The sequence below is a fragment of the Neomonachus schauinslandi genome, chromosome 6, assembly GCF_002201575.2.
Source record: "Neomonachus schauinslandi chromosome 6, ASM220157v2, whole genome shotgun sequence".
Taxonomy (NCBI): domain Eukaryota; kingdom Metazoa; phylum Chordata; class Mammalia; order Carnivora; family Phocidae; genus Neomonachus; species Neomonachus schauinslandi.
In genome coordinates this window covers 15280528-15292623 of record NC_058408.1, presented here as the reverse complement: position 1 = coordinate 15292623, position 12096 = coordinate 15280528, and the positions used below count along the sequence as shown (strand labels likewise).

The following is a 12096-nucleotide window of genomic DNA, read 5'->3' as shown; positions in this document are numbered from 1 at the left end:
TCCCTTACCTGCTGCAGCAATGGAGATAAACTCCGGAGCCACCTTGAGAGTCATGTGTAAGAGATGGCAGACCTGACATCTGCCTGGGGCCCTGAATGTGCACAGGACTGAAGCTTTGCTGATCCAACTCTTCACTCTCACAGGGCTCTTAACTGAATGACAAGTGAATTTCTAGGGTGTTTCTGCTAACAGAAACTAGTATGTGTGTGTTCACAACATTTAGGTTATCCTAACTAATATACAGAATCTGAGAACTGAAAGAGAAGAATGAGCTAGTCATGTAACTGGGGTACGAGAATTCCAGTTGGATAAAACAGCAAGTTCAAAGATCTGGACAAAAATACAAAATACAAAATACAAAAAACCAAACCAAAGCAAACAAAATAAGCAGAAACAGAAAGGAAACCAGCACTGTAAAAATAAATGGGAGTAGAAGAATGGCATACAGCTAAGAAAGTAGATAGGAATCAGAAAAGTGTTGTATGCCAACATAATGAGTTTGAATTTTGTTTTAAGATTTGATATGAGGGATGAAAAAGAAAAACTGAAAGATTAAATCCAGATTTTTATTTCCGGCAAAGGGGTGAATACTGCTACTGTTCTCTGAGATGAGAAACTCAGGAAAAAGAACCTATTTTATGGGAGGTAGCAGATATAATGAATTTAGTTTTGGGGACTTGGAGTAAAATGCCTGAAGCAGGAGTGTCCAATATGCAGTTAGAAAATGTTCATTGCTTAGGAAAAAACTTCTGAACAGGAGATAAGGATTGAGTCATCACAGAAATATTGTTGGAGTGTTCCAAGAAGAACTCTGAGATAAACCAATATTTGTGGGTAGAGGGAAAAGATGAGAGGACACGTGAGAAATTGAGCAGTAACAGGAAAGTTGAGAAGGTGGAATATCCCAGACACTAAAAGAAGAACCTCTGTGATGAAGAAATGATCAACAATCTGTCAAAGTGCCATGAACTATAGTGTTTTCACATGGTCCCTGCACTGGGGACCATAAGAATTTTGACAACCGGGGCGCCTGGGTGGCTCAGTTGGTTAAGCGACTGCCTTCGGCTCAGGTCATGATCCTGGAGTCCCAGGATCGAGTCCCGCATCGGGCTCCCTGCTCTGCAGGGAGTCTGCTCCTCCCTCTGACCCTCCCCCCTCTCAAGTGCTCTCTCTCATTCTCTCTCAAATAAATAAATAAAATCTTTAAAAAAAAAAAAGAATTTTGACAACCTTGGTGACAATGGCTTCAACTGAGTGGTCAGGTATTTATGAGGCCAATGGAGGGGTAGTGGGTTGAATTTTGTCCCCCCAAAAGATGTTCAAATCCTAACCCCCATTACCTGTGAATGTGACCTTATTTGGAAATAGGGTCTTTGCAGATATGATCAAGTTAAGATGAGGTCATATTGAATTAGGTGGCTCTAAATCCAATATGACTGGTGTTCTTACAGGATGAGAGAAATCTGGACACAGGGAGAACAGCACATGTGATAGAGGCAGAAACTGGAGTGATGCAGCTAAAAGTGAAGGAATACTCCAGACTGCCAGTAACCATGACAAGCTGGGCTAGGGAAGGAAGGGTGCCTCCCTACAGTTTTTAGAGGGAGCATTAGCTCTGGTGACACCTTGATTTAGGACTTCTAGTCTCCAGACTATGAGAGAATAAATTTCTGTTATTTTAGGCACCCAATTTGTGTGGGTTTTTGTTTGGTTGGTTGTTTTTTTAGGGAAGCTCTAGCAAATGCACAGGAGGTAAGGAAGCAAAGCAAATGAGCCAGTGGAGGTAAAGACTGTAGCTGTGAACGTGAGAAGGGCCAAGTTGGGAAGGTTGGGAGCAGGAGTGGAAGACAGAACTCAGAACCAGGGCATGTTTTCTCCTTGTTTGTCTTTTTTCTTCTTCTCCATGTAAGAGATGTGAACCTCTAGAAATGCTGATGGAAAGAGCTAGTATAGGTAGAGAGATAAAGAAAAGTCAGACTAACTGATAGAGAAGTACTCACCAAGGTAGGAAAAGATGATCCAGAGGAGGATTAGCCCTCTGCAGGAGAATGGACACTTTTTTGTTTCCTAAGAGAAGAAGGGGAACACTGATTCTGATGTAGAAAAGCTAATAGGTTCTGTGACAGCAAGCAGAGGAATCCCATTTAGGAACTTCAGTTTGAGATAGAAAGCAAAGTCATCTGCTAAGATTCAGACAGATGTTGGCAGGGATGCGGAACCCTCCTACACTGTTGGTGGGAATGCAAGCTGGTGCAGCCACTCTGGAAAACTGTATGGAGGTTCCTCAAAAAGTTGAAAATAGAGCTGGCCTACGATCCAGCAATTGCACTACTAGGTATTTACACCAAAGATATAAATGTAGGGATCCGAAGGGGTACATGCACCTGATGTTTATAGCAGCAATGTCCACAATAGCCAAACTGTGGAAAGAGCCAAGATGTCCATCGATAGATGAATGGATAAAGAAGATGCAGTATATATATATAATGGAATATTATGCAGCCATCAAAAGGAATGAGATCTTGCCATTTGCAACGACGTGGATGGAATTGGAGGGTATTATGCTGAGGGAAATAAGTCAATCAGAGAAAGACATGCATCATATGATCCCACTGATATGAAGAATTCTTAATCTCAGGAAACAAACTGAGGGTTGCTGGAGTGGTGGGGGTGGGAGGGATGGGGTAGCTGGGTGATAGACATCGGGGTGGGTATGTGCTATGGTGAGCACTGTGAATTGCGTAAGACTGTTGAATCACAGACCTGTATCTCTGAAACAAATAATACATTATATGCTTAAAAAAAGAAGAAAATAGTAGGAAGGTAAAAATCAAGGGGGGGGGAATCGGAGGGGGAGATGAACCATGAGAGACTATGGACTCTGAGAAACAAACTGAGGGTTCTAGAGGGGAGGGGGGTGAGGGGAGGGGTTAGCCTGGTGATGGGTGTTAAGGAGGGCACGTATTGAATGGAGCACTGGGTGTTATATGCAAACAATGAATCATGGATCACTACATCAAAAACTAATGATGTAATCTGTGGTGATTAACTTAACATAATAAAATAAAATTAAAAAAAAAAAAGATTCAGGTAGGCCAGGGTTTGAAGAACTGTGACAATGACTGAAGAGCCAGTAATGGAGAATGTGAGGCAAAGCTCACTGGGGAAACAAAGATCCAGAGCAAGCATTTAGAAGCCTATTGGTGACTGGGGAACACTGGATATTAGAATGGCACCAATTTGGATGCTTACTAGGTTTTCTTCAGCATAGCTCAGGACCCCCAGGTTGAGGTGTAAGGAACACAATTAGATTGATCTAGATTTGGTGGGTTTTACCTTGAATATGTTGCAATAATAACAAGGCAAGAAAGTTAAGAAAATTAAAAAGAAAATATTTCAAGTTATTATGGAACTACCTTAGAAGGCAAGGAAAGACAGGGTCTAATCAATGGGGAGAGCAGGCGATGTTAAGAAACTGAAAGTTTCAAAGAAGAACACAAATATTTTTAGTGTGAGTAAATGAGTAGAAGAGCTGGAAAATGGGTATTTGTTATTGGATTGTTACATATTTGAACCTAATGTGTTAGACACGGGGCATTTCTAAGTGATGGCAAGGTCCGGGATACTGAAATGAGGGCAAGTAATTTTACCATACAGTTGAGTTTCTTAGAGATGAGAAGATAAAAGATATGGGAGGCTGAGCTCTCTAATGGATTGTTCCTGTGACAGATGAAACAACACAGGATCTTCCCAGACCTGGGGTAGAAAAAGAAGGAGGCAAATATAGATGCTCAAGCCTTTACTGAACTGGGGAACAGAAGTAGGATGTTAGCAAAGATGAGGAAAACAGAGAAAAGAACTTCCTTTAGCCAAAAAGCATGGATCTTATAGGATTGGTAAGTACTAAAGGAAGGTAAAAAAAGTCATCATCTGGAATGACGTATGGTAGATGAGAGTCAGAGGGTGTTGACCCTATCCTCTTGATTTCTGAATTACACAGACATCAAGGGATGATACACATCCACTTAAAATGACTGAAGAAGAAATTCCTACTCTCAGGAGAGATTCAGTTTTCATTTATATTAAGAAGATCTAAGCATTATAACATGAACAGTATGAGGTCTTCTCTAACCACCTCCCACTGAACTATAAGCTCCATGAGGGCAGACCCTTTGCTTGCACCTTATGTTTCCCATTGGCTCTTCAAGGCTCAGAAAAATTTTGAGTGTCTACATTGTAGACACCTGATAATATTCATTGAATGAATGAATATCCCAGATAGCTGTGATTATCTCTTTTCTATTTGTATTATTGTCATGAGATATATTCATTTTTTAACTGATTTTGATTAGATGTCTATCTTCTCTGATATTTTTTAGGTCTTTGAAGGAAGTCAGGATGTTATTAAGCACAGAATCAAATACACAGTTATAGGTTGAGTTGTGTCTCCCCATCCCCTGCCCCGCTCCACCAAATTCATGTGTTGATATTTTAGCCCCCAGTACCTCAGAACGTGACCTTATTTGGAAATAGGGCCACTGTAGCAGTAATGAGTTAAGATGACACCCTCATCCAATATGACTTGTGTCTTTATAAAAAGGGGAAATTTGGCACAGGCAAGCACACAGAAGAAGACCATGTGAAGATGAAGGCAGTGATCAGGACAAAGCATCTACAGGTCAAAGAATGCCAATGATTGCCAGCAAACTACCAGAGACCAGGAGAGTGACACAGAACAGCTTCTCCCTCACAGCCCTCAGAATGAGCTAACCCTGTCAACACGCTGATCTGGGACTTCTAGCCTCTAGAACTGTGAGACAACACATTTCCATTGTTTAACCCACTCAGTGATACTTTGTCATGGCAGCCCTAGCAAATATATACAAGTAGTTTAACAACAACAACAAAAAAAGTATTGGATAATTACATGAAAATTTCTAAGAAGCTACAGGAACAGCCTACCTCATTAAAACTGCTTACCACATTTAGCATATTAATTACTTCTGAATTATGCACCGGTGTTTGTTGTCATTTACTTTAAAATATTAGTTTACTGATTCTCAGTGTTTCTTCAATTTAATCCAATTCATTTCAACTCAATTCAATAAGAGTTTATTAGATGCCAATTGGGTCCTTATTTCTATGATACATACTATAGAGATTATGAAAATAAATAAATACATGATAACTGTACTCAATGAACCTACATTTTGGTTTTGGATCAAGATTTATCCCCTTAAATAAGTTTTTGTTACATGATAGAATATATTTAAGTGACAAATCTGTAGGCAAATTATATGAAAGATTTTGTGAATCAAAGGAAAATGTGTGAATTGACGTAGATCATCAAACACATTGTGTGACGTTTTGATGGCAGTAGATAGTGCTGGAGGTAAGGAGAAGACCATCATTGACACTGGCCAGAAGAGATGAGTAAGGGAATCAACCTGATTAAATAGCAGGGTAAAAACTAGCGAGAAGTCAAAGCTAAGTATTAATAGGTGATAGAGTCCTAAAATATACATCCTTTATACCTGTTTTATCATATATATTAAAATTGTGAAAATATACTACAAAAATTCTCCTTTCTAATATCTAAACTGTAGAGAATTTGAAAAATGAAAAGACTCCCCTTAAGGAAAAGAAAAGAAAACACTTAAACCCCATGACTGGAAAATAACCACTATTAACATTTAGGTATACATAAACACATGTATGTATATGTTTCACATATACACACATTTATTTTACTAAAATAGACCCATATGTTACATGCTGTTGATTAAAATGTTTGTTTTTAACATCTTTCTGCATTATTCAAAATTCTTCTATTGCTTCATAAGCTATATGGCCATACAATATTCCATTAGTGGACATTCAGAAGTTATATTGCTGGTGTACACAGGCCAGTGATTTCATATGCTAACTTTTAATTTCATAGATGAAGACTTTCTATAATTATTTCTTACTTTTAGACTTGGAGAAAGATGTAGATGTTTCATTCTGTAAGTATTCCAATGGCTTTTTTTTTCTTTTGCATTTTTGTATACGTCTTAAAATATAAATTAAGCATGTTTCATTTCTTCACATACTGGTACACTGTAAAAATATCTTAAAGTAAAAATAACACTTTGGTTGTATTGTTTACAATTAACCACAACTGATATTTCAACATCTGTACAAGTTCTTTCATTTCATTTGACCCTTTGTTACTTAGTTACTCTTTAAGAGTCAAGCATCCCCTATTGACTGACCCAAGGATCTGGTATGTGGCCAGACCTTGAGCAACTCTCCTGGAGTCTTTGATCACAGAGTTAGTGATCTAGCCTCTTTTCATAATTTAGGGTTTTTTTTCCTTGTAGCCTCAAGGTTTCTTAGATTTTTTATAATTTAATGCTATATGTCTGTGACATAAAAAGGGCACAAAGTATGACTTTACTTTGTAATAGAGAGGCACCATGACTCATAGATGAGATCATTGCCTTACCTGAAAACCCTCATATGTTCTGTCTTATTAATACTTGGCCTTATGGATTAGAACACGAGCATGTTAACAGTATCCTCTCAATAATATTACTTTATGTAAAAGGAGTGATTTAGATGCACTGCCCTGTGGTATTCAGAAGTGCAAAATTCCAGAAAATATCAAGGTTAAAGTGAAGTTTTGTTTTGCTAAGAAAGGATCTTTTGTAAACTATCAGTGTGAATGAATATAATTTAGCTCAAATTTGTAGAGAATTGATAAGTTTCCTTGTAACGCTTGGTTAGAAGTACCTAACTTTAAATGCTTTTTATTGTGTCATAAGCAATACAGCTTCTTCTGCAATAAATTTCTCATCGTCAGACTTAAGTGTTTGGGAGATTCAAGATGAACATTTCTATTTTGCTGTTTAAACATGGTTTTTTTGACCTTGGCAAATGAGACCAAAAAAAAAAAAAAAACAACCTAACAGTTTTTTGCACTTTTCAATTTGGTAAAGATATAAATACTTACTATCTAACTTTACCAGATATTCGTCTGCTTTTCCTCTTTCCTTTCCTTTTCTGTCTCTGTCACATGCACGCTCTCTCTCTCTCTCTCTCTCTCCCTCTCACACACACACACACACACACTCACACACAAGCGCACGCGTGTGCACTTCTTACACTGCTGTTATCCTGGCTTCTTTACTGCTTTAACCTCAGTGACAGAGGCCCGGGTCCTGATGAGACAGCAGTGGCTAGAAATCAGCCACTTGTATTCAGTCATAAGACTACTATAGATTTATTAGATGATACACTTGAAAATACATGTGTTTTATGGTTTGGTGTCAGATATATCTCTATCTACATTACAGAGTCCTTATTGACCTTTACCCCTTTGGAGTTCTAGGAGTTATAAGCAGCAATGGCTTAGGTAGGTTCACCAACAACGATTTGTGTCGTAAAAAAAGAACTGTCCAGAGGGATCACTATTCTTTCCTTACCAGTTCGCACAACTTACATAAACGTCCATGTCGTGCCCAAAGTACACTTCTCCCAGCTCACCATCTTGCTATCCTTGTTTCCGAAAACTTCGTAGGCTTCTCAGAAACATCTCACAAACTTCTTAAAGATTGCCAGTTTCTGGTAGGGTGCTCATTTAAAATGAGAATGATCTGGTTGGCTACAGTTTGGATAGTCATCATCAATCAGGATGCTATCTAGCCTGAACTTTGAAACAATCCTGGGATGTTGAACAGTCTCACAAAAGGTTTCTTTTTTTCTACCTCTTTATGAACATACTATATACATACATCTTAAGTGGTTCACAATAGCTCTGTTGGTGATATCAATATAGGTCCTTCAATCTTTCAATAATGTTTTTAATCATGAGCTTTAAAGCACAATTGTTTTTACCTCGAAATTCTTAAAAATCTGTTATGGGACAGAAGTAAGAGATTAATGGAGATCTTGCAAAAAAAGATAAATGGCACCACCAGAATACCACAAAACTGGGGGAAAAATTAATTGAACCTATACTTTTGATAAATATTTATTTTTTGCAGAAGAAAAATGCATACTAGTTTAAGCTGTCATTATACTAACCTACATCCTATTTTTCATATTATTAGTAATACATAATGTGGTAGTTTATATTCAAAAATAAAACTAGAATGTATATACCTCATGTATTTATCCAGAAATACACCAAGGTTACTATGGTTACGAAAAATCCATTACCTTTGAATACAGAATGAAAAAGTTTGACTTTAAGTGTGTGCTATTTATTATAGCAAACATCAACAGCCTTCGGGAGGTTCTCTAACTGGATTCATTTTTCAGTGTCACAACTGACCCACCATACTACCAGCTTATGGCCTATGCAAGGCAAAAAATTTGAACTGTATGCATTTTTAAATACATTTTGTACTAACTCAAGGTGCAGCAATGCCTTTGACTTTTAATGCTTCATATTTAAGAGAAAGAAGAAAAAAAAATTCAAACCACTGAGATGCTAAGTGGCTTCTGAATTGAAATGCATTTACTTTTTCCTGTATCCACCATGGCAGCAAGATCTATTTGCTACACGTAACAGAAGAATGTGTTCTATGTGGGAACTTAAGAGGAAACTACAAATGAATGGAGTAAGAGTGAGGGAAAGAAGGTTGACATTTTGAATATTTAGGAGGACACATTAAGCCAGGTTACTAAGGAAGTTTTTGATAGGGTAGAAGACAAGGAATTTTAAATAGTGCAGATGATTACAACCAGGGAAAACAGGGTATAAAACACAGCTCTTGAGGAAGTTTCAAAATTATTCCTCACCTATGAAATTTTTGCTCATCAAGGCTGTGATCAGCTGAATCAAAGTACAATATAAATCTCTAATAAACATGCAGAAAGTATGCCCTATACCTAGGAGTTCAACAGGCAAACAAAAATAAAATAGTGTTTGTCACTTGCAAAATTATCAAAGACTTAAGAATATAACATGCTCTGCTGATGAACTTTTCTGGGAAACAGTATGAAAATGTGTATCAAATATTTCAGAAAGGTTCACTACCTTTGACTTAGTTGTTCCCCGTTTGGGAAGCTAATAAACAAAGATTACATACAATAATATTTGTCACAACATATTTGAAAGAGAGGTAAGTTAGAAACTTGAACTCTTTCAAGTGGTTAAATGCATTAGCATACATTTGGATGGGATATGATGTTAGTATTAAAATATTTCAAGATATTTTCAGGAAAAATGCTTCATAAAGTGGGATACAGTCGTAATAAGGAAATATGCCAGGGTTCAACATTATACATTACAGATCAATTTTGTTAACATGAATAAGGTACTAGAAGGAATTACATCTTACATTGAGCTTCTACCGGTATGGTGGGATTATCATGTATTAGACATCTGGATGTTTTAAATTATCTTCAATAAGCATATAGTGGCTTTTATAATTGAAAAATATTATCAATTATTTCTCTAATCCATTAGACTGCCTCTTCCATTCCTCTGTCTCCCTATGAACTGGCATTTCAGCACTGAAGAGACCCATTCTAATAGCCCTAAACTCTCACTATTGCTGACAGCACCAGCCCTCACCAGTGGAAGCTCCACCTGCAAACCACTCTCAGCATGGACAGGAGATTAGTTCACAAAGATCCTGACACAAAGATGAGTAACAAGTACCAATGACATCATGGACGCATCTGATGATGGAACATGGCACAGATGCAGTGTCTGGAGAGGCTAGAGCCTGTTCAAATGGCCAGGGCAGTTTCCTCTAATCAGCCTTCTCCTAGCTGACTTTAGACAGACAGATTCCCTTTCGCATTGTACCTTCTTGCGATTCCTAGTGGACAGGTAGACTTTGAAGACCTAACTGACCTGAAATTAATGCCTATTACACATATAAAATCTTAGAGTTGAAAGGGCTCTTTTTTTTTTTTTAAGATTTTATTTATTTATTTTGACAGAGAGAGACACAGCGAGAGAGGGAACACAAGCAGGGGGAGTGGCAGAGGGAGAAGCAGGCTTCCCGCGGAGCAGGGAGCCTGATGCGGGGCTTGATCCCAGGACCCTGGGATCATGACCTGAGCCCAAGGCAGACGCTTAATGACTGAGCCACCCAGGCGCCCCTGAAAGGGCTCTTAAAGGCCACTTTCTTCAATCCTCACATGATTTGAGAATCTATACAGAAGTGGGCATTCAGCCTACGCTCATGGTAGAGAAAGCACTCCCTTTAGGGTGCTCTTACGTACTGAACTGTGTTCCCCCAAATTCATATTTTGAGGCCCTAACTCCTAATGTGAGTATATTTGGAAATGGGACTTTTGAAGAGGTGATTAAGGTTAAATGAGATCATAAGGGTGGGACCCTGATCCAACAGGACTGGTGACCGGGTAAGAAAGGGCTGTGCGCACAGGAGAAAGACCTTGGGAGGACATGGTGAGAAGGCAGCTGTCTGCAAGCCCAAGAGAGAGGCCTCAAGAGAAACCAAACCTGCCAACACCTTGATCTTGGACTTCTAGTCTCCAGAACTGTGAGAAATAAATTTCTGTTGTTTAAGCCAGCCAGTCTGTGGTATTTTGTTATGGAGCCCAAAAAAGAATAACACAGATGCTCTGGGGTTTGCAGTCAGGTTTTGGTCTCCCTGTCAGCGTTGTTGGGAGGAAAAATAAAATCATATGTAATAATTTGTAATATTTCTTTATGTTAATCTGTAATGTTTACATATTATGTAACATTCACATGCGGTGTAAATATTTGCATATTTACACAATATGTTTATGTTAATATGTTGATAATTTACATATTTACACAAAACATTTACACATTATGTGAATGTGTCATAATATATCATATTTATTTATGTAAAAAATAAGATAATATGTAATAATTTGAGCAGCAGAATGTGGAAAGAATGAAAGCATGGACTCTGGGGCCAGACAGATCCAGATTTGAAGTGGTTCCTCCAATTCGGATTAGAATTTCTTAACCTCTCCGGGCCTCAGATTTACTAGCTCTAATGTTAGAACAATCATGCACAACTTTGAATCCCATTATAAGGTTCTTGGCTTCGTTTCTCTCCTTCGTGTTGCAGTCTCAATGTGCCTCATATCTTCTGCCATTTGGGGATGAGAATGGCAAGAAATACAGTTGCTTATTAGAAGCCAAGAAGGCTATAGGAAAAAAAAAAGTACTACCTAAGACTTAATCTTCAAAAATCTACATAAAAAATGAAAACCATTAAAGAATCTATTATCTCTGTAGCTCGAGAAGATGGTTGTGGGCACTACAAAAATATTCCACTTTCTTTACATTAGATTATATTTGGGGGGCATCTGTTGTACTAATCCACTATGGTAACATTTGCCAAGATTTTTAATTGCAGACCCCAGAGTCACATGGTTCTGTTGCTGATTCCATCAAACAAAATATAGAATTAGCATCATTTTGGAAGTAGTATTGGAGATAAATGTGAATTCTGGCCTCCCGTCTTCCCCACACTGCTCATCTTCTGGCTGTGCACAGTGTCTGTCACCTCAAATGGTATTCATGGTTTGCAAATAGTCGAGGCTTACGTTTTGAGACCTGCTATCAGCCACACAACTTCCCTATGGACTGGGCTAGCACTTGTGTCTACCCATGGAAGGGATCTTAGTTCCTTTTTCTACCTTTCTTTTTTCTTTTCTCTGTCACTTTTTCTTTCCCACCCTACTCCTACCCTCCACAATTTCCCCTTTGCTGGCTTCTTTTTCTGTTCCCAGCAATCACCTGACTTCATTCATTCATTTATTCAACACTGTCTATACCCACCCTGTCCTGGAGATGCAGTAAAGAACCAGACACTTAGGGTCATGTGTTTATGAAGCTTAGGGTCAGAAGGGCAGACTGACAAGTAAATAAGCAACCTTATTCAAAGACAGCACAAAAAAAAAAAAAAAAAAGAGGGGGCATAGAAGTTTCCAAGGAGCATACCTGCGTCAGATCAACTCATACTTGGGGCATCAGAGAAGGCTTCTCAGAGGAAATGTCTGTACTGGGCCTAAAAGATGTGTTTTCCTATTATGTATGATGCTGATATTTTTTGGTCCTACAGAAGTGTTTTATATTAATTATTAATTCATGTG

The 12096-nt window shown here is 38.2% G+C and overlaps 1 protein-coding gene across 1 annotated transcript in view; it reads right to left on the bottom strand.

Annotated features, from left to right (window-relative positions):
• Positions 1 to 12096, bottom strand: part of USH2A (usherin) — a 710400-nt gene that overhangs the window by 376350 nt on the left and 321954 nt on the right. The gene's annotated exons all lie outside the window — the stretch shown is intronic.